This window comes from Quercus robur, chromosome 3 (assembly GCF_932294415.1).
Source record: "Quercus robur chromosome 3, dhQueRobu3.1, whole genome shotgun sequence".
Classification (NCBI taxonomy): Eukaryota; Viridiplantae; Streptophyta; class Magnoliopsida; order Fagales; family Fagaceae; genus Quercus; species Quercus robur.
This window is the reverse complement of record NC_065536.1, coordinates 33,641,156-33,660,269: the sequence shown is the minus strand read 5'-3', so window position 1 is coordinate 33,660,269 and position 19,114 is coordinate 33,641,156. Positions and strand designations below refer to the sequence as shown.

The following is a 19,114-nucleotide window of genomic DNA, read 5'->3' as shown; positions in this document are numbered from 1 at the left end:
ACGTTAGGAGCATGCGTTAGGCAGTTAAAAAGGTACCTACGCAAATAGAGATGATGTATGATAAGAGTAGGGTGATTGTAGTGATATCGAAATCCTTCTTTCTTCCCGAGGAGCAAGAGAGGAGAATTTTGAGGGGCTATTGTAGGTATGATAGGCCCAGCAATATATATCTATATATATGTTGAGCTAGGGGCCCAATCTGAGAACATCTAGTAGTTTGAGGATGGGTAAACGCTATCATGAAAGTTTGCATTAGTGAATGAAGACATGGGGTTTGGTTATGAGGGTCCAGGAAGGTGGTTTGAGGAGGAATGACTCCTCGGCTAAGCAAAACAGAGGTCAGAAGGTGTAGTCTACCATTTAGAGCAACGTTTCAGGATATTCTATTGATAAGGATACACATCATGGAAGCACGGGACAAAGGGGAACTATGAAATATCTAAGAGAAAGCTACTACCACTGCTTTGAATGCTCTGAAGCTAACTCTCTAACCGCATTAATGTGGAAGTAATACCTGAACAGTAATTTTTAGTCTTACAGCTACTTCCAAAAACTTCAAGAAGGTGCTAATGAGACAGGGATTAATGCTAGTAACCTGGTCTACACGTGGAGGGTGGAGATGAAAGAAGGAAGCCAGCATAAAAGGAAAAGAATACACTGAGAAGAGGGATCGAAAAATTAAGAGAAAAATATTGTAGCAACAAGAACTTGACTTGTAATCAAATTCAAGAGAAATATATATAAGAACCGATTTCCTCGGATTGTGCTGAGGATGATTTTCTTTAGATAAAACCTGTTTATCTTTACTTTCAAGTCATCTAGACCTACCATAATTGTTGTCCAATTTATTAGACCCTAATTTTCTGACATACTCTCTACAAATTCATTGTATTGGGCTCTTTGGGCCAAGATCCTTTTGACTCTTGGGCTTGGGATTCAAATTGGGTCCTTACAGTTACTAAATGTGAACCAAAAAAAAAAAAAAAAAGCAACAAAGAACACTTAAAAAAAAAAAAAAAAAAAAAAAAAAACAGCAACGTATTCAACTATTTTTAGTGTTTAAATGAAACACTAAATTCTTTGAATTTCTTCTTCACACGTGTGACTTTTTTTCTTTGCATTTCCTGTTCATTTAGTGTCTATTTGGAAACAGTTTATTTTGCTGAAACTGAAAATTTTTTACTGAAAGTACTGTAGATAAAGCTAAAAGGTAGCTAAAATAGTACAGCAAGACCCATGAATAGTACCAAAAAGTGCAATGGGACCCATAAATAGTAGTAAAAATAAGCTAAATAGTAACAAAAATAAGCTAAATAGTAAAAAAAGCCGGCTTTTTAAGCCAATGCCAAACGCACACTTAGTCTTTTTTTTTAATCAATAATTAAATATGGTTAGATATGATTTTTATCAATCATTAAATTTTCTATTATTATGATTTTTTAGATAAATATATTATTTTATTAATCTTCATCAATCTTGCCTAGAAACTTGAAAAGGTTCAAGTTCTACGAATTGCACTTTTTATTTCACCTGAATTAAGAGTTTGAGTCTAAGTTTAGTATTGATTTTACTTTTTAATGACACTCTTATGAAGATAGTTTGCTTGAAATTAAACTCTATTAGCTAAAATTTTAATAGTATAAAATTCTATTTCCACCAAAATTCAATTTTAATTAAATCCATAGTAAGTTTACAACTTCTAAACCATTGCTGTATTAATTTTTGGATGGATACAAAAGCTTAATTGTTGATATCAACTTTTTTTTCCTCTTCATCACTATATGAATTATCTACAATTTTTATTTTGTCAATACACATTTTTTTTTCATCAATTTTAATTAAAGTTTTAATTTATCTACTTTTAAAATTTCCAACACACTTGAAAAAGTTTAAGTTTTACAAATTTTAGTTTTTTTCCCGTGAATTAAGAGTTTTAGTTTAGTATTTGTTTTACTTTTTATTGACACTCTTATGAAGAGTTTGTTTGCCAATTTGGTTACAAAACTATGAAGATCTCATATATAATCATCTCAAGCAACTTTACTACACACATAAAGTTAACACTTATTCTTTCTTTGTTTACATTATACATTAAGAAAGTCAAAATAATGCTCATAAGCCTCAAATATTATGTTTTATCTCCTCAAAATGACCATTCCATTTCAATTTTTTCTTTTCAAAATTAAAGTGTTTTGGTAATAGGTTATACTACTAAATGCATAAAAATAGTTTACTCTCATTAATTATTAATATAGTGACAATAGATAGTTTAGGTTTTTTTTTTTTTTTTTTTTTTTTTTTTTTGGAGGGGGACAATAGATAGTTAATGTACATCAATCTCTTTTACCAATAATTTACTATGAATAACAATCTATTTTCTAAACTATAAGAAAATTTTAAAATTGTACTTCATCTAAAATTCTATTAGAAAAAATTTCAAGTAATTTAAAATAAATTTAATATTTATTTTGATTGTTTATCACAATTTTATGTTTTAATATGTAAAATTTATATATTACATACTATGTTCATAAAAAATGACTCAAATGTATGTATTAATTATATGTCGTAACATTAATGTGTTTTATAATGTGAGTAACTAATTCAGTTCTGCCAGAGACAAAGATTTGCTCCTTGATTGATCCGGCGGAGGGCCATTGGAAACCGGAGGTGATTCAACAGTTGTTTCTGCCCCATGAAGCCGAGTTGATATTGGGGATTCCACTCAGCGCCAGACTTCCCCCTGACCGAGTTGTGTGGGCTTATACTCCCTTGGGTTCTTTCTCAACAAGTAGTGCTTATAAACTCCTGGTTGCTTCTTGCTCTGTCAACGAGGTAGGAAGCTCTTCATTGGCACTACAAAATCAGTTCTGTAAAGGGATTTGGCACTTGAGAGTGCCCAATAAGATCAAGGACTTCCTCTGGCGTGTGTGCAACAATGCTCTGCCAACAAAGAGCAACCTGTTTCGAAGACAAATTATTGCATCAGACACTTGTGAGCTCTGTAATGGGGCGCCTGAGGATGTTATGCATGCTGTCTAGCTTTGTAAGGAAGTGGAAGTTGTGTGGTGTTCTCTACACTGGTCCCAGCAAACTTCATCCCCCTCCCCCATGAATTTTTGTGATTTAGGTAACAATTTTCTGTAGGTGAAGGACTATCGAAAGGAGATATTTGCTATAATGGCTTGGTTAGCATGTCGTCGAGCTATCCAATTTGCTGCTGAACTTGGTCTTCAAAGAGTAATTTTCGAAGGTGATTCGGCTATAGTTATCAACACCATCTCGCTAGGGAATGCAGCGTTGTCCTTATTTGGAAACATTGTTGATGATATTTGCAGTTTAGTATCATCTTTCAAGTTTTCAGATTTTATTCATGTGCACCGTGCTTGTAATTTTGTTGCAGATGCTTTAGCTAAAAAAGCAAAGAACTTGATGGGGTCCCAAGTTTGGTTAGATGTTATGCCTGAGGATATGACTCCCTTAATTGGTTTTGATGTTCATTAGTATTCTTCATTAATATATTCCCAGACTTGGAGTCTGGTTTTTCAAAAAAAAAAAAAAAAAAAAAAAAAAAAAACTAGTTATTAATATAATTTTGAATCTTTCGATTTATTTACATATATATTTTTAACTAAACCATGCAACACGGGACTTTAATCTATATATATATATAAAACCGAAGCCTCTGAAGTTCCCACAATTTTCCACATCAGCATTAATTAAATTAAAAAAAAACATTAATTAAGTTAAAAAAATTAAGCTCAAATTTTTTACCACAATCGTTAAAATCAAACCCGATACCCACAAACCCACTCTGAATCCTCTCTCTCTATTTCTCTACCCTTCTCCCCAAAACCCAACTCTACATACAAACCTGACTCTGAATCGTTTCTCTCTATTTCTTTACCCTTCTCCCCAAAACCCAACTCTGAAAATCAATCCCAAACGCCATCTTCTTCTCCTCTCTCTTCTCTAAAACCGATGCTACTTCCCTAAAATCAAATTTAATCATCAATCTGTATCTCCAAAGCAAACCGTATACCTAAGGCAGCCAACGTGGTAGACCTATGCAGGAGTTTCCTTGGTCTCCACTCTCAACCTCTTTTCTCCATGGACGGATTCAGCCATAGAGCCGATTAGGTTAAATAATTCCCCCTCTGTCATTCTCTTTCCTATTTGATTGATCTGCTTCTCAAGAAATTCTTCTCTACGATTTTCTCTAAAACTTATTTTTTGAGTTTCAGTTTCAGGTAATGATGATGATGCCAATTACTCAGTCCCAACGCCAAGTGAATCCTAGCAGAGATGTGGTTGCCATTTCGGTTGTCACCGTTGGCATCACCGGGTCTATCTCTATCTCTCTTCTTCTTCTTTTATGCTTATGTGAATGATCTGATTTATTAGAAAACAAGAGCATTTTGTGCATATTGTTGGATTATATATTTGGGTTGTGCATGGTTTTTATTTTTTTTATTTTTTAATTTTTTAATTTTTTATTTTTTATTTTTTCCTTAGGAACCAATATTGTTGCATAGTTGCTGAGTAGAACATTGAGGTGCTCTTATTGACATCAGGTTTTAATAATCTTGAGGATTGCTTTTATCTGGACATAATATACCTTTTGTTATTTGTTTTTGTTTTGCTTGGTATTAAAGGAAAAATGATTTGGCTAGGAATGAGATCCTTCTACTAGAATGTAGATTTGAGGGAGAATGTGGTGTGTTGACTGAGACCATGTTTTATGTCCCTAATAGGAACAAGATAAGTTTTGGTATTGGAACAGTTTAGTAGTGACCCGTTAGATTGTACTAATAATACAATTTTGGTCCTTTTGTTTATCGTAAATTGTATATTTGATGATAGTTACTGCCTTTTCCAAGTAGCTACTTTTTCCAATTGAAATGATGAAATTTGCATAGCTATTCATTTGATGAAATGATAGTTACTGATATGGGTTAAAATTCAAATTGAAACTGTTTTAAATGGGACAGAGGCTCAAAGTTTAGTTTCAATCATGTCTTCAATTAGGAATGGAATGGAATTGGCATCGAGACTATGATCGTGTGCGAAGGTATGCAGTCAATCGATAATTTTGATAGAGGAATTAGACACATTTTTGGACAGGTACAATACTGTCTTATTTTACACTTGCTAAAGGTATGATATAACACATATTGTTATTTTGAGCATGTTTGATGTCCTTAATTGTGTCTTCATCATCATTATTTGTTTAAAGGGTTAGTATTTGTAGTTGAGAATTAAAGAAAGAGATTGTCACATTTTAATTCTCTATTATTGATTGGAAAAAAAAAAAAAAAGTCTTTGTTTCTCCATAATATATAAGATCCTTTTGTAGTGGCGACTATTTCAAGAGATACTTTAAGTTCAAATCAATATATGTCAAATTGTCTAGCCAAAGCATCCGAGGACTATAATTATGAAAAACAATAACTTAGCCCTCAAAAAATGTTTGAATTTTGGTACTGTTTAAATTTTAAATGTAGATTTAACAATGTTTCTTTCTCATTGTAATTTGTGATTTATGTCAATGATGATTTTAGGGTCCTCCAACTCATGAAAGTATGCAAGATTTATGTTTCTTTCTCATTGTGTTTCTTCCAACCCAGATGGATACAAGAAGAGAGAAGTTTTGACGCTAAGGTTGACAGTCATAAGTGGAGAGATTCCTAATCCAATTAAGTTTCCAATATATATTCTCTTCGGATTTGCTGATTTTTCATACTCTACATTGTTTTTGGGCAATACTGGTAAGTGGTAAGTTCAAAATGCTCATTTTCTTTTTTAGTAGCTTTAATCTTGTGCTTTCTCTGTCATATTTCTCTTCTGTTGTTGACCATTCAGTGAGGCCATTTATAAGTGAAATGCACCTTCTGTGTGTTCTTGCATTGCCAACACTATGTTAGTACTATTTTTTTTTAGTGTATTACATCAATGTTGGTGTGTATCATATTTCTATGTTTCTTATTTTACTTATTGATTGTTTAGTGAAATATGATACTGAAACATTTAGCATGTGTGTGAATTTAATTAGTAATGTATATATGAAAAGTTGATTGTGTAATTTTCTTTTAGTGTTATTAGTGTGTGGTTGATGCATTGCTGTCTATATAAAAGGTTTTAATTCTGCATTGTTTTGGTTTGTGACTTTTAATATCTCCCCCAAACTATTTCTCCCCCAAATTCCGATACTTCCTACCCATGGACCTCTACATTTTTCAAGTATGTTGGCAAGTACAGAACACTATATTATAAATAGTGTTTAATTTTTTAGAGATTATTTGTTACAATCGCAATTCATGGCCTAAAATTTGTATTGTTTGGTATGTGATTTTACTATTTGGCTTTGGCTTTAGGATTTTTTTTTTTTTTTTTTTTTTTTTTTTTTTTTTTTTTATGTCAAGTTCTATAAAAGGAGCACTGTGATTTGTTCCTATGATTTAATTTGTACTTTGTATTGGTTGGTATGTGATTTTACTAATAGGTTTTGGCTTTGGGATTTTTGTTTCTAACATGCATTTGAATCTAAATAAATCAGGTTTCATATGTCAAGTGCTATAAAAGGAGTAATGTGGGTTTGAAGGTTTTGTCTTGGTTGTCTTTGTGTTTGTTCTCTATTTGTAAAATTTGGTCTATGGATCCAATTTGTTAGAAGGATTTCTTCTTCAAAAAGTTATTTTTCTGCACTATTTTTCTACATAAAGTTTGCACTATCTTACATCTAAAATCTGCATTTTTTTTTACAACCAAAATCAACCAAAATTTGCACTGCACTGTTTCATAAAAATCTGCATTGTACTATTTCATAAAATATGCATTGTTTTGAATAACTTTCTGCATTGTTTTTAAATAACTTTTTGTATTAAGTACATTTTAGCACCTATGATATAACCAATTTTCTGTTTCGTATGTCAAGTTCTATAAAAAGAGCAATGTGGGTTTGAGGGTTTTGTCTTAGTTATCTTTGTGTTTGTTCTGTATGTGTTTATTTAAATTTCTCAGTGAATAAGTAGAACATATTGAGTGTGTTTGTATTGGGAAAACATCAGTACTGCCTTGGATGATCTTAATTTGAATTCCTTTGACATTGTTTCCTTCATATTCAGAATCAATAATGATTAGATTACTAGGACTCTTCTCTATGTGTTCGACTGAACTTTTTACTTTAGCTCACAAATTTAGCAGCAACCCTCAATTGTACTTGGTATGAAAGGGAGGTATTACCTATGTGATTGATAGGAAGTGTTTAGCCATTCCTAACAGTGACTTGGATGATTTTTATGTTCTGAATGCTTTTGTTGTACGTTTTTCTCTGCATTTGTAGTTCTTTTCCAGTTGCAGTTGGTTTTTTTAATCTGTTTTATTCTATTAATGTTTCTTGAATGATGGCTAAAAATTGGATTTTATTGTTTTGTAGATAGGTATTTGGCATTTTGTTATCTGGGTTATTTGGAATTGTGGATCTTTATCTGTGTAAGACTCTTAATATGATAGCAAGATGAGAAAAGCCAGGTATTTATCAGTCTTCTCCTTTATTCTATACTGTTTCTTGCGTATTTATTGGTAATATGTTTCTAGAAAGAATTTGAAATTGGAATGTGATTGCATATTTAAGTTTCTTTGTTATCTCAAACTTGGTTTTATGTTTGGTTTAATTGTTTAGTTTAAATGACTATAATCTCAAATATGAATGGGAATTCTACATGATAAAATGACAGAAGTACATATTTTTTTTAAAATAGCAAATTTACAAATTTGATATTTCACTTCTATATGTTGTAATAGATTTCTCAACCTATTCTATTGACAGGCTTACATCAGTGGTATTTCAAATGAATGTGACAACAACTTATCAAGTGAACAAGATGGTGATTCTACAAAGTTTCAAAAAGTTGATGTTGAAAGCAATGTACAACTTATACGAACATTTGTAATCAAGGAAAATAAAAGGAGTTATTCAGTGACTATTGTGAAGCAACAAAGGAAGAAAATACAAATAATACTTTAAAGTTGTCTTTCAATTTATTTCAAATATTAATTAAGTAGTTTTTTAAATTTGTGTTTTATATATTTATTGGATAATTGAGGATGTTAAAGAATGGAATATTAATTTTAATTTTAATTTAAGTTTGATTTATATTTTTCATTATGTAATTTAATGTTTCATATCAAGGATAGAAAATTTTGAGTCTGGAATCTTAATATACAATCAAAGAGGAAGAGTCAAATAATTGTTAACATCTACTTACACAATAGCTTTCCCGTGCATCGCACGGGTTAGCGACTAGTTAGTTACTAAATGTTATTGCTTTTCATCTTATAATTAGTTATTACCTAATTAATATTCTCCCTATCTCTCTATTTATTGCTTTCCACTAGATAATATTTTATTCAACACAACCTAACAAAAACAAATACACAAAAAAAAGAAAAAGAAAATTGCATTTTCTTTGATTTCACAACAACTACCAAAACAAGAGTCAAATATCTTTCAATTGCTTCTTGAAAAAAAAAAAACCAAAACTTCAAATCTGAGTCTATCATCCACTAAACAAGCAAACCTCCCTTTTTGTCACGAAGCCAAGCAATTGAAAGGTAGACCTTCTGCCTAGACTTGCTGCTTCAACGCAGTTTAATGAAAAAAGAATTTTATTTTTTATTTTTTATATTCATATATCACACTTGATACAATTGTGTAGGCTTGTTAAAAATTTTAATTATGTAAAAACTTTTTGTTTATGATATGGATTCAAATTACACTTGGTTTAACTCTACAAGACTTACACATTTTTTACACCATAGATCTCTTAGAGATCCAATAGTTAAAAAAGAAACATCATTACCCATATTATCATTTGATACTTACCTAATTAATAGTATTATTATCTCTCTCCTTATTAAATAGTTCATGAGTCTCTAAAGTTTTTCACTATAATGTATAATCCCCTATTTTTTTGCAATTCCTCACATGATTCTACTCTCTCCCATTTTCTATGCTTTCTTTCAATCATCGTAACCTTTAGTGAAAGAAAGTAAAAGAAAAATTCCTATGAAACTGTTCGAGATATAAATGAAAAAACAAAGCACCATGCTCTTTTAAATCTCTGTGAAATTATATTGCATCCAATTTCATTCTATGATTTGGCATTGGGCATGCTACAGAATTTTCAACAACCAAAAAGAGATATTTTTGCACAACAGCGTGGTTTCTATGGGCCATCAAAAATCAAAATGAATTTGAGCGAAGAGAACTGATTGTTACCAAGGTAGTGTAGATTGCAAAAGGCTGCCTGTTATGCTTTAGAGTTATTTGGATTACTTTAGCCATCAATTCTAAAAATACAAATTTGGCTGGACTTGTTAATAGAGAAATTAAAGACATTGGTTTTGGGTAGGACCATTAAAACTTTGATTATGTAAAATTTGATGTAAATGGATCTGCAAAATAGTTGCAAATAATGCAAATGATGAGGAGGGATTGTGATTTTGTTGGCCATCTCCTTTTGTTAATTGATAATTGTAAGGTTGTATTTAATCAACCATCTTGTTAGTTTATTCCGTTCTAAATTTGCTTGTAATTTAGCAATTAGTAACCTTGTATTTAGGTGGGAATCATGTAAAGATAGTGTGTGCGAGAGTGTGAAGAAATGCTCAAGACTGTGCAGTAAAGCAGGGACTCACAGCTGGATCTCGCGGGTGGCTCACGGCTTGCAAGTCGCCAGAAGATGCACACGAGTGAAGCATATAGAGAAGCTGAACCGTCATGCTAGCTGTAGCACTACAGGACAAAAAGTCCAGACTAGCCATTCAGTTAGCTTATAGCTTGGACTCGCGACTCAGTCAAGTCGCAAGGCCAAGTCGCTAATCCACTTTGTTATGGAAAAACTGACTTTTTGTATTTATTTCTCACTCCAATATAAATACTCCTTATACCCACGAAATTTAGAGAGCTTCTAGAGAGAATTTTGAGAAAGAAATCCTAGAGAAAAATAAGATTGACTCATCCACAATCTTCACATAGTGACTCTTCAAATTCCTCAACTCTCACTCTCTCCATTGTTACATCCTTGAGAGGTTCTTTAACCATATCATTTTCTCACCTTACCTATATCTGTGAGAAGGCTTTTTGGTGCTTTGGGAAGCAGTTCAGAAGGAACCAATTCATATTGGTTGATGCTATGGGTTATAGTGGAATTTGGTAAGCTAAAGAAGAAATAGGTTCAGTGTAATCTCGTTGGAGTAGGAGCCTGGAGGGCTTAGGTACACTGGGTAGATTAGACTTGGAGGGTCTTTTGTTGTTCATGTATGCCAACTTGATTCTTTAGTGGATTATTTACCGCTTGGAGAGCGGCGGAGAGGTTTTATACCGAGGGCTTCGATTTCCTATTCGATAATACATCGTGGTGTTTTCCTTGTGTTTGCATCTCTCTTCCCTTAATCTTTGCCATTTAATTTCTGCTGTGGATGTGATTTTATTTGGTTTAGATTGTTTATCAATTCTGTTATAAGGTTATGTTCATTTTCTGCACATATATTGTTTGATATTAAGCTTAAATTGGTATTTTGTAAATTGAGGGTCTAAACGTTCAAAGTGTTTGACACACATATTGAACTTTCAATAATAAATAAATATATATATATATATATATTTTAAACAAACAGAATTCAAGTCTAAGAGTATGTTCAGGAACAGTTTATTTAGTTGAAACTAAAATTTTCTTGCTGAAAGTACTGTAGATAAAGTTAAAAACTAGCTGAAATAGTACAATGAGATTTATGAATAATACTAAAAAGTGCAATGAGACCCATTAATAGTAGAAAAATAAGCTAAATAGTAAAAAAAAAATTTGTATTTTTCAGCCAATGCCAAATGCAACCTAAGTCTAATAGATGATATAGTAGTCGTTTAGCACTTTAGCCAATCATTGTTTTTATTACCGGATATACTCATCGTTGCATTCATAGTTATCGGTGTAGATTTGGCAAAAAGAAATTTCCTTTTAAGTTTTTACATGATTGTAAATGCAATAGATAAGGGAAAGAGAAAAAAGAGACAAAAATTAATTAAGCAAGCTCATGTGTAAAGTATTATTTTTAACTGTTAGATCTTTAGGAGATCTATGATGTAAAAAATGTGTAATACTTGTGGAATTATATCAGGTGTAACTTGAATCCATCTCTTTGTTTATATGTATTGATTAAAACGTTAATATTATAGATTTGTTTTGTTTACTAGTGTTTGGCAGTCGCCAGGGTGCCCCCTTTGTTCAGACCCAGTTTTTCTTTGTTTTTTGGTTTATTGACATCAATATACTTCTATCTTCACCATTAAAAAAAGAAAGTTATCTGACTTGTAGTAATTGTGAAATAAGAGAAAATGAGATTATTTTTGGTAATATATATATATATATATATATATATATATATGGTTAGGTTGTGTTGATTAAAATATTTTCAGAAAATGCTAGAGATACAAAATTTTTTACAAACTGTTGATGTAGCGAGTGGTTATTTGTAAATGAAAATGTAAAGTTAGTGATAGGTTCAAATGAGAACCAATAAGAAGTTGGCCACAACATTGGTTTGTAAAAATGTTGTAAAATAGTTTGTGTATGTAGTATTAGTCAATATTATCTAGTGGAAAGCAATAAATAAGGAGAGAGATTTCTAAAAATATTGTAAAATAGTTTGTGCATATAGTATTACTCAATATTATCTAGTAGGGAGAGAGAGAGAGAGAGAGAGAGAGAGAGAGAGAGAGAGAGAGAGAGAGAAGAGAATGCTAGTATTAATTAGATAATAAGGTAGAAAGTAATAACATTTAATGGTGTTATTTTAACCGTTAGATCTCTTAGAAATCTACGTTTTAAAAATGTGTAACTTTTCAAGAATTACACTAAGGGTTTGTTTGGATAAGCTGTTTTAAAAAATGCATTTTTTTTTTAAAAAAAAAAAAAAAAAAAAAACAACATTTTTAAAATGTGTGTTTTGAAAACACCATTTTTAAAACCACAGATAAGAATTTGATAAAAATGTGAAAATGTGTGTTTTCTATTTTTAAGACCCTAAGTAATTGTTTGGATAAGTTGTTTTAAAAATTGCTATTTTATGTGTAAATTACAAAAAAATACTGAACTATATTTTTAAGATTATCTTGTCATTTTTTTTTTCTTGTTATGAGTTTTTTTTTAATGGATTAACAATTGCATTAATAAAAAAAAATTAATGATCATCATGATGTTGTTGAAATTCATAGAGAGAAGTTTCTCAAAGAAAAAAGAAATCATAAGGAGAAAGACTATAAATGATTAGGAAAATAAATATATTAAAATGTTTATTACCAACAATATCAACACTTTGACTTGCACATTATAACAATAATAATAAAATAAAATAAAAAAGCTCTTAACCAAAACATTAAAATTTGTCCAAAATAGAAATAATGAAAATATTGTTTACAACCCACAGATAGACCGAGCTATCTTGTCATGATAGATTTCATCTCCTCTTCATGTATATTCTCATTGTTTACCTGACTACTACTATCTTCTTCCCTAATATTACTTCCGGGATTGTCCAAGTTATGCTCATCCGATTCAAATCCCTCATCCTCTTTGTCATGTTTTCTAATAAAATTATGCAAAACTTAAGTAGCAACTATAATGTTTCTTTGGTCCTTAATGTTGTAAGATGTCATTTGTTTCAAAATTTTCCATATATTCTTCCACACTTCAAAAGTTCTCTCAATTGCACTTCTAAGTGATGAGTGAACATAGTTAAACCTTTCTTCTAGGTGATTTCCATGACTAGCTCGTTGAAAATCTGGACAATGGCACCTATGTCCCTTATAAGGTGTCAAATATCCTTTCCTTAAGGGGTATCTAGCATCAACTAAATAATATTTTCCTAGTAAAAAAAAATACACATAAGATGTGCATAAATAATATCCTTCATATATATTTAATAAAAAAAAAATTATATACCTTGTGGTGGTTTTGGAAAGTTGATAGATTATCGATGAATAGCATCTAAGAAAATACGTGTATCAAACCATAACAATTGTGAAAAGTAAATCAAAATCACATGCCACCATCACATTAAAAGTTGGCACACCATTTCTATTATAATATGGAGCTTTCTTGTCCTCTACAACAACAACTTGGATATGTGTACCATTAATGACACCAATACAATCTTAAAATAAGATACAAATTTTAGTAACTTTGGAAATAATCGTAGCAATGATTAGAAGCAAATTATAATGATTGAAATGCATACCTAAAACTGTGGCATGTACAGTGGATTCTTTTGTATATGTCTTGGAACTACACTAAATGTAGGGTCAAAAGGCTTGAGGATATCCATTAACATTATGTTAAGGCATTTCAAAACTCTATAAAAATGTCTATGTATAGTCTCACCAGAATGTTGGAATCTTTCTTGGACCAACCTGTTACATGTACCTTGTCCGAGTATCATTAAACATATACCTATTGACTCTTCAAGCCTAATATGCCTTGTGTGCTAAAGTCCGTATGAATGTTGTAAAACATTACACAATTGAAGGAAAACATGTGGCTTCATTTTGAACATTTGGTACTTTTTGCTTCATTACCAGTCAAGCAATCTATCAACCACCTATAACCGGTTTGTTCAGAATCTCTACAAGGTTCTTTATTAATATATTTCATATAATACGTCACTGCAGTATAACATCCAGCAACAACAAGATCATATAATTCATCATCATCTTCCACATCTTCAAAATGATCATCATCACTATTATCAATATAATCATTGTGATCCATTTGAATGACACCTAAAATGATAAAAAAGAAGAAGAAGATAAATCACAATAAATAAATTGTTTAAATGATTAAAGAAATAATATCTATTAAAAATATTGTTAAAACATCCTAACAAATTCAAACACACCCTAACAGTCACATTATTCAAAGGGGAAATTGCACTTTACCCACCTGTGGTTTGGCTCATTTTAATAGTGCCCACCCGTGGTTTAAAAGTTGTCACTTAACCCACTTGAGGTGGCCTCCGTTAGACCCCCGTTACCCACCTCTCTCTTTTCACGGTTAAAAATAGGGGTAAACGTGTCTTTTTCATTATATTTTATGTCTCTCTCCTCTTTTCTCCCCTTCTTCTTCTTCTTCACATAAATCATAAAAGAAACCCAATACACCTACAATCACAAACAAAGCCACAAATCCATGTGAACATACACCCACAGATTCACTAGCCTTCCACTACTAAATCCAAAATTGACTACATAATTCTTCATAGAACAATCACAAAATAAAACTCTAACCCTCTTTCTTTTGCTGGGTTCTCTAAAAAAAGCCTAGATTTGCAAGTAAAAAAAAAATCTGCAAAAAAAAAAAAAAAAAAAAAAAAAAAACCCAGCAATCTTTTAAATTTTTTGGGTTTAATGGATTTATGGGTTAATGGGTTAATACTACTATAGCCATAGATCCAGCAACGAACCCAACTTTGCTCAAAATGGCGCCACTTTGAGCCGGTCCAGGAGCTTCAACAAGTGGAGTACTACTGTGTTGGCAATGGCTGCAACTGGACCAACTCTATTCAAAACCCGATTTGAATCTTTCGAGACCTTGGAGACATCGATGTCGTAAACATCGTAGGACAAGAAGTTAGCCATGGTTGCCACGAAGCTCGATTTCCCTTTCCCCGAAGGACTGTACAAGAGAAAGCTGCGCCTCCAAACACGGCCTAGATGATGGTAATACTGTTTGCCTTTGAGGAAATATTTGAGGTCGGATTTTACCTTGTTTTTGAGATCTTCTTCCATGGAGATGGTTTCAAAAGTCGAAGGATGCGTGAAAGGAACAGATCTCCACCGTCCGTTTCCTTGCTGGTCTTTGATGTTCATGTACAACTTCAAATCTCCAAGCTTTAGTTGTTCGATTTTGTCGGATACCGTGTGGATGTGTTGGAGATAAGGTCGGAGGATTCTACATTTATCAGCTTTTCTGAGACTAAAAACGAAACAGTTCTTGGAATTGGTCCAGTTTTTGTTATATACTATTCATTTTTCAAGGATTTCACTTTGGCAATCAAAGTAAAGAGAGAAAGGGACTATGGATTTGGGGATTTTTGGGGGTTCTAAGGTAGAGAGAGGGAGAGAGCTCATTCCTTTTTTTTAGGGTTCTAATTCTATTCTAATTTTGACTTATATAGTAAAGGAGATTTTTTAACGAAAAGGGCAAATGTGGGTAACGGGGGTCTAACGGAGGCTAGCTCCTGTAGGTTAAGTGACAACTTTTAAACCACGGGTGGGCACTATTAAAACGGGTCAAGCAACAGGTGGGTAAATTGCAATTTCCCCTTATTCAAATGATAAAATAATAAACCACTAAAAACCTCACAAAGAACACAGTTTAAAGCAATTGTCTTCCTTAGTGCCAAAGTAGCGTCCCCCTAACAATCTTGCTTCCTCTTGCAGAAACTGAAGTTACAAATGTGGTTCTCCCATCATGACAAACATCTCTCTCTTCCCTTGTTTCTGAAAAATATGAGTTTCCATAAGGTAGAGTTCAAAAGCCTTCTCAATGCCATCCAAGATGCAAACACGTTCCATGACATTATGAATAGTACTACCTAGCTCCATTGAACAAGCTAAGTTCCTTAACTCCACAACATCACAAATACAACTAAGTTGTTGTGTCAAGTTTAATGCTATTCCTCCTTCCTTCCCTTTGCCTTGTGTGGAAGATAGAAAAGTTCACTTTTTTTCCTTTATCTTGTGTAGAAAGATTAGGATTCTCATCTTTTTCATCATCATCATTTTTCTTTGGAGAAGATGAGTCAGCAGAAGTGTCACTTAACCCCTCCTTAAGTTTTTCAACATCATCAGGTAACACACCTAAAGAGGGAGCCCACGCTAAATGTCACACTCCAAACTCAAAAGGGTCCAAAGCAAGAAAAACTGAGCCTTCAAGAGAGATTGTACGAGGTTTTTTTTTTTTTTTTTTTTTTTTTTCCTCCATTTGATAAAGTAAATAAATATGTTGATCTCTCCACAATATAAGTCAGAGCTCTATGACACATTTACAAGCAATACAAACTACAAATCATGTATCTACAAATATACATAACAATCCAAAGCTCCAAATAAAATAAACACAAAGTCATGCTCCTCTCTAAGATACATAACCTCAACAGAAAATCTAGGCCTACCATGGCCCAGGCTAACAAATCTTAAGAGCCCAATCTTCGATAGAATTAGCTATTGCCTTGATAAATTTAGCAAGTTGAGTCACCAACAATTTACAACACAAATCTCCCACTTAGCATAGTACTCCAATCACCACCAATAAACTAAGCTTCATGCCCGACGTATAGCTAATTTATCTGTAAAACTATTGGAAAATGGGATGAACTAAAGCCTAGTAAGTAGCATAATTAATGGGGGTGGGGGAAATGTAGGTTTCATGATAATGAGCATTTTACAAAACATGCTATAATTTGGGAATTTCCATTTAATTTATGGAAAATCAATTTCATTAACAACACAACAATAATGAAAGAAATAACATAGCACCAAGCTTCCCAAAATAACTATGAAACTATATTTTATTCACTATGAGCCAAAAAATATCCAGTACCATTTCACAATTAGAAACCTCACCCAAGGTCACATGACAAGGTCGTCACATAGATGGAGTCGTCACACAGGCGGAGTCATCACACAGATGGGGTAATCACCAATATGATGGCATAATGGCAAAACCACATCAAAAGCTCACAAGTTAATGTATTTGAAACACACAGTTCACTTCCAAGTAGTTTCTTAAAATATTTCGATAACCAAATATCCACAATATTCTCAAAGTCCTCAAAATAATACCTTGAAACTATATAATATAATCTGTGAGCACTAACAATATAATTCCAAAGCCATAAAATCTAATATAAGGTAATTTATCACAAAGATAACATACTACCGCATAGACCAGTCGAGGGGATCCACCCATTTACAATTGGCATGATATTGTCCTCTTTGGTATTCAGTCTTTTGGCCCCATGGACAGTAGCCTCACCCATACCTTCAAGATTTTGTCTCCCCCTTATGGGCAGCAGGAAGAATGCATCAAGTAGGACCTCTTTTGCATGTGGTCTTTTGGCCCCATTGGCAGTAGCCTCACCCACACGCAATCAAGGAACCTCTTTCCCTTATGGGCAGCAAGGAAGAACGCATCATCCAAAGTGAAAAGGCACTGACCTAGATTTGGTTCTGTTGTCACAAAGACTACGGAAACCAAATCGAGTGATCATCAGGAAATCACACATTGCATAGAGTTAAAACAACATAAAGCTCACAGGTTACATTTCCTTTCAAATACATAGTTTATATCCAAGTAATTTCAATAAAACATTAAACAACCAAAGCTTCCATAAAGTTTGTAAGATTTCCAAATTCATTCTTTGTCAACAAAATTTTCTATCAATTCCCAAATAATAAAAGACAAGATAAGCACTTTAAATTTTCCATTATACCATAAATTCATTATCAAAGATTAAATTAAAGATGCTCATATTTTCCAAGTCAACAATTCACACATTTCTCCATATGCATTACCAAACATGATGCACTTTTATATATAATCATATATAGTAAGGTCACAACACAATACCTTTTAAGAAAACATAGTTCCACAAATAATTTTCCAAAATGTGTTTGACCTGAAAACAAAGTTTATGAAATATGGTTATTTTCCAAAAATTCCATTAAAAAGCTACTTACCTTGAAAAGCCAACTAATTTTACCTCAACTGGGCATCACAAAATCAGCCAATCCAGTCACTAGGTCCATCACTAAGAATCTCGAAACCTAGAAACATAAGGATCAAACCTATTATTAACAAGGCCTATCGCAAAGTTTACTGTCACATTTGTCTCCAAAATCGAAAAGGATCTCCTAAATCAAATCAAAGGCACTAAAGCCTAGCTTGCCCAACTTAAGACAAGTACCCATTCCCAAACAAGAACAAAACAAGCATACAAACTCATAGTGCCACAACACAAAACCAAAGCATTTTAATTCTCTACTACAAGCAATGTGCACATATAAACATAACATAAAACACATCATTTCAAAATAGAGGTTGCATATCTCATGAGTTTCCCTTTTGAGCACTAAATGATTAAACCAAAGCATTATTAAAATTAACTAAGTAAAACACATGTCGAAGAAAGCACATAAATTCACAAGCCAATCCATGAACTCCATATAACCCTCCAATCATTTCGTAAGTTGGGTATCACCCTTTCACATATGGTCATAAGAATCTTGATTTATAATCAACAGAATAGCAAAGTCCATATGTGGCATCCAACAATCAAAAGGTTACTAAAGTGCAAAATGTGTATCAAGGAAAATGAGAACAATCATTAAACATGCAATCAAAAGGATTGTTATATAAATAGATTAAGAACTACCAGGGTAACTTAGCATAGCCAAAAACAAATGAACTAATAGCAAGAATTAATCTTAGGAGTAGGAGTAGAACTGTGAAGAGGTTTCTTACCAAAATCTTTAACCCAAAAGCTTTCACCACAAAAAGAATAATGAAAGGGGCCATGGGTTTGTGGGAGTGATGAGAGATAAAAGATCCCTTATTTTCATTGTATGAAGCAAAGTGTCCAATTTGGTAATGAAGTGAAGTGTGAAAATCAAAGAGAGAGAGGAGATGGTTCGGCCTACCAGCAGAAAAGTGACAGAGAAGAGGGGCTGGGAGGGTGAGAGGGAGATAACATATGGATATAAGGGGTGGGGGGTTTTGGACCACTCAATAAAATATCTTAGGAATGGATTTACAAAACTATCCTCACTTAAAATTATATTTCCAAAACCCTTTTTATTTATTTATTTATTTTATTTTATAAAGGTTGGGGTGTTCCACTAAATCTATAGTAGCTGCAATGACCTTAAACATAATGTCTAATAATTCAACATTCTCCAAACCCTTCTCTTGAAATTTTGCAGCCTCAAGTACCTCCTATGAGGCTACAAGTTTGAATGCTTTTGTCAATAACTCACATTAGCATAGTTTATCTACTA

General features: G+C 32.4%; 1 protein-coding gene and 1 long non-coding RNA gene across 5 annotated transcripts in view; both read right to left on the bottom strand.

The window, feature by feature from the left end:
• LOC126717857 (uncharacterized) overlaps positions 1-19,114 on the bottom strand; it is a 176,363-nt gene that overhangs the window by 130,082 nt on the left and 27,167 nt on the right. The gene's annotated exons all lie outside the window — the stretch shown is intronic.
• LOC126717863 (uncharacterized) lies at positions 16,825-18,774 on the bottom strand. The gene is made up of 2 exons (XR_007652763.1): positions 18,582-18,774; positions 16,825-17,302 (listed from the first exon to the last, which is right to left on the bottom strand). It is a non-coding gene; the product is annotated as an uncharacterized LOC126717863 (long non-coding RNA).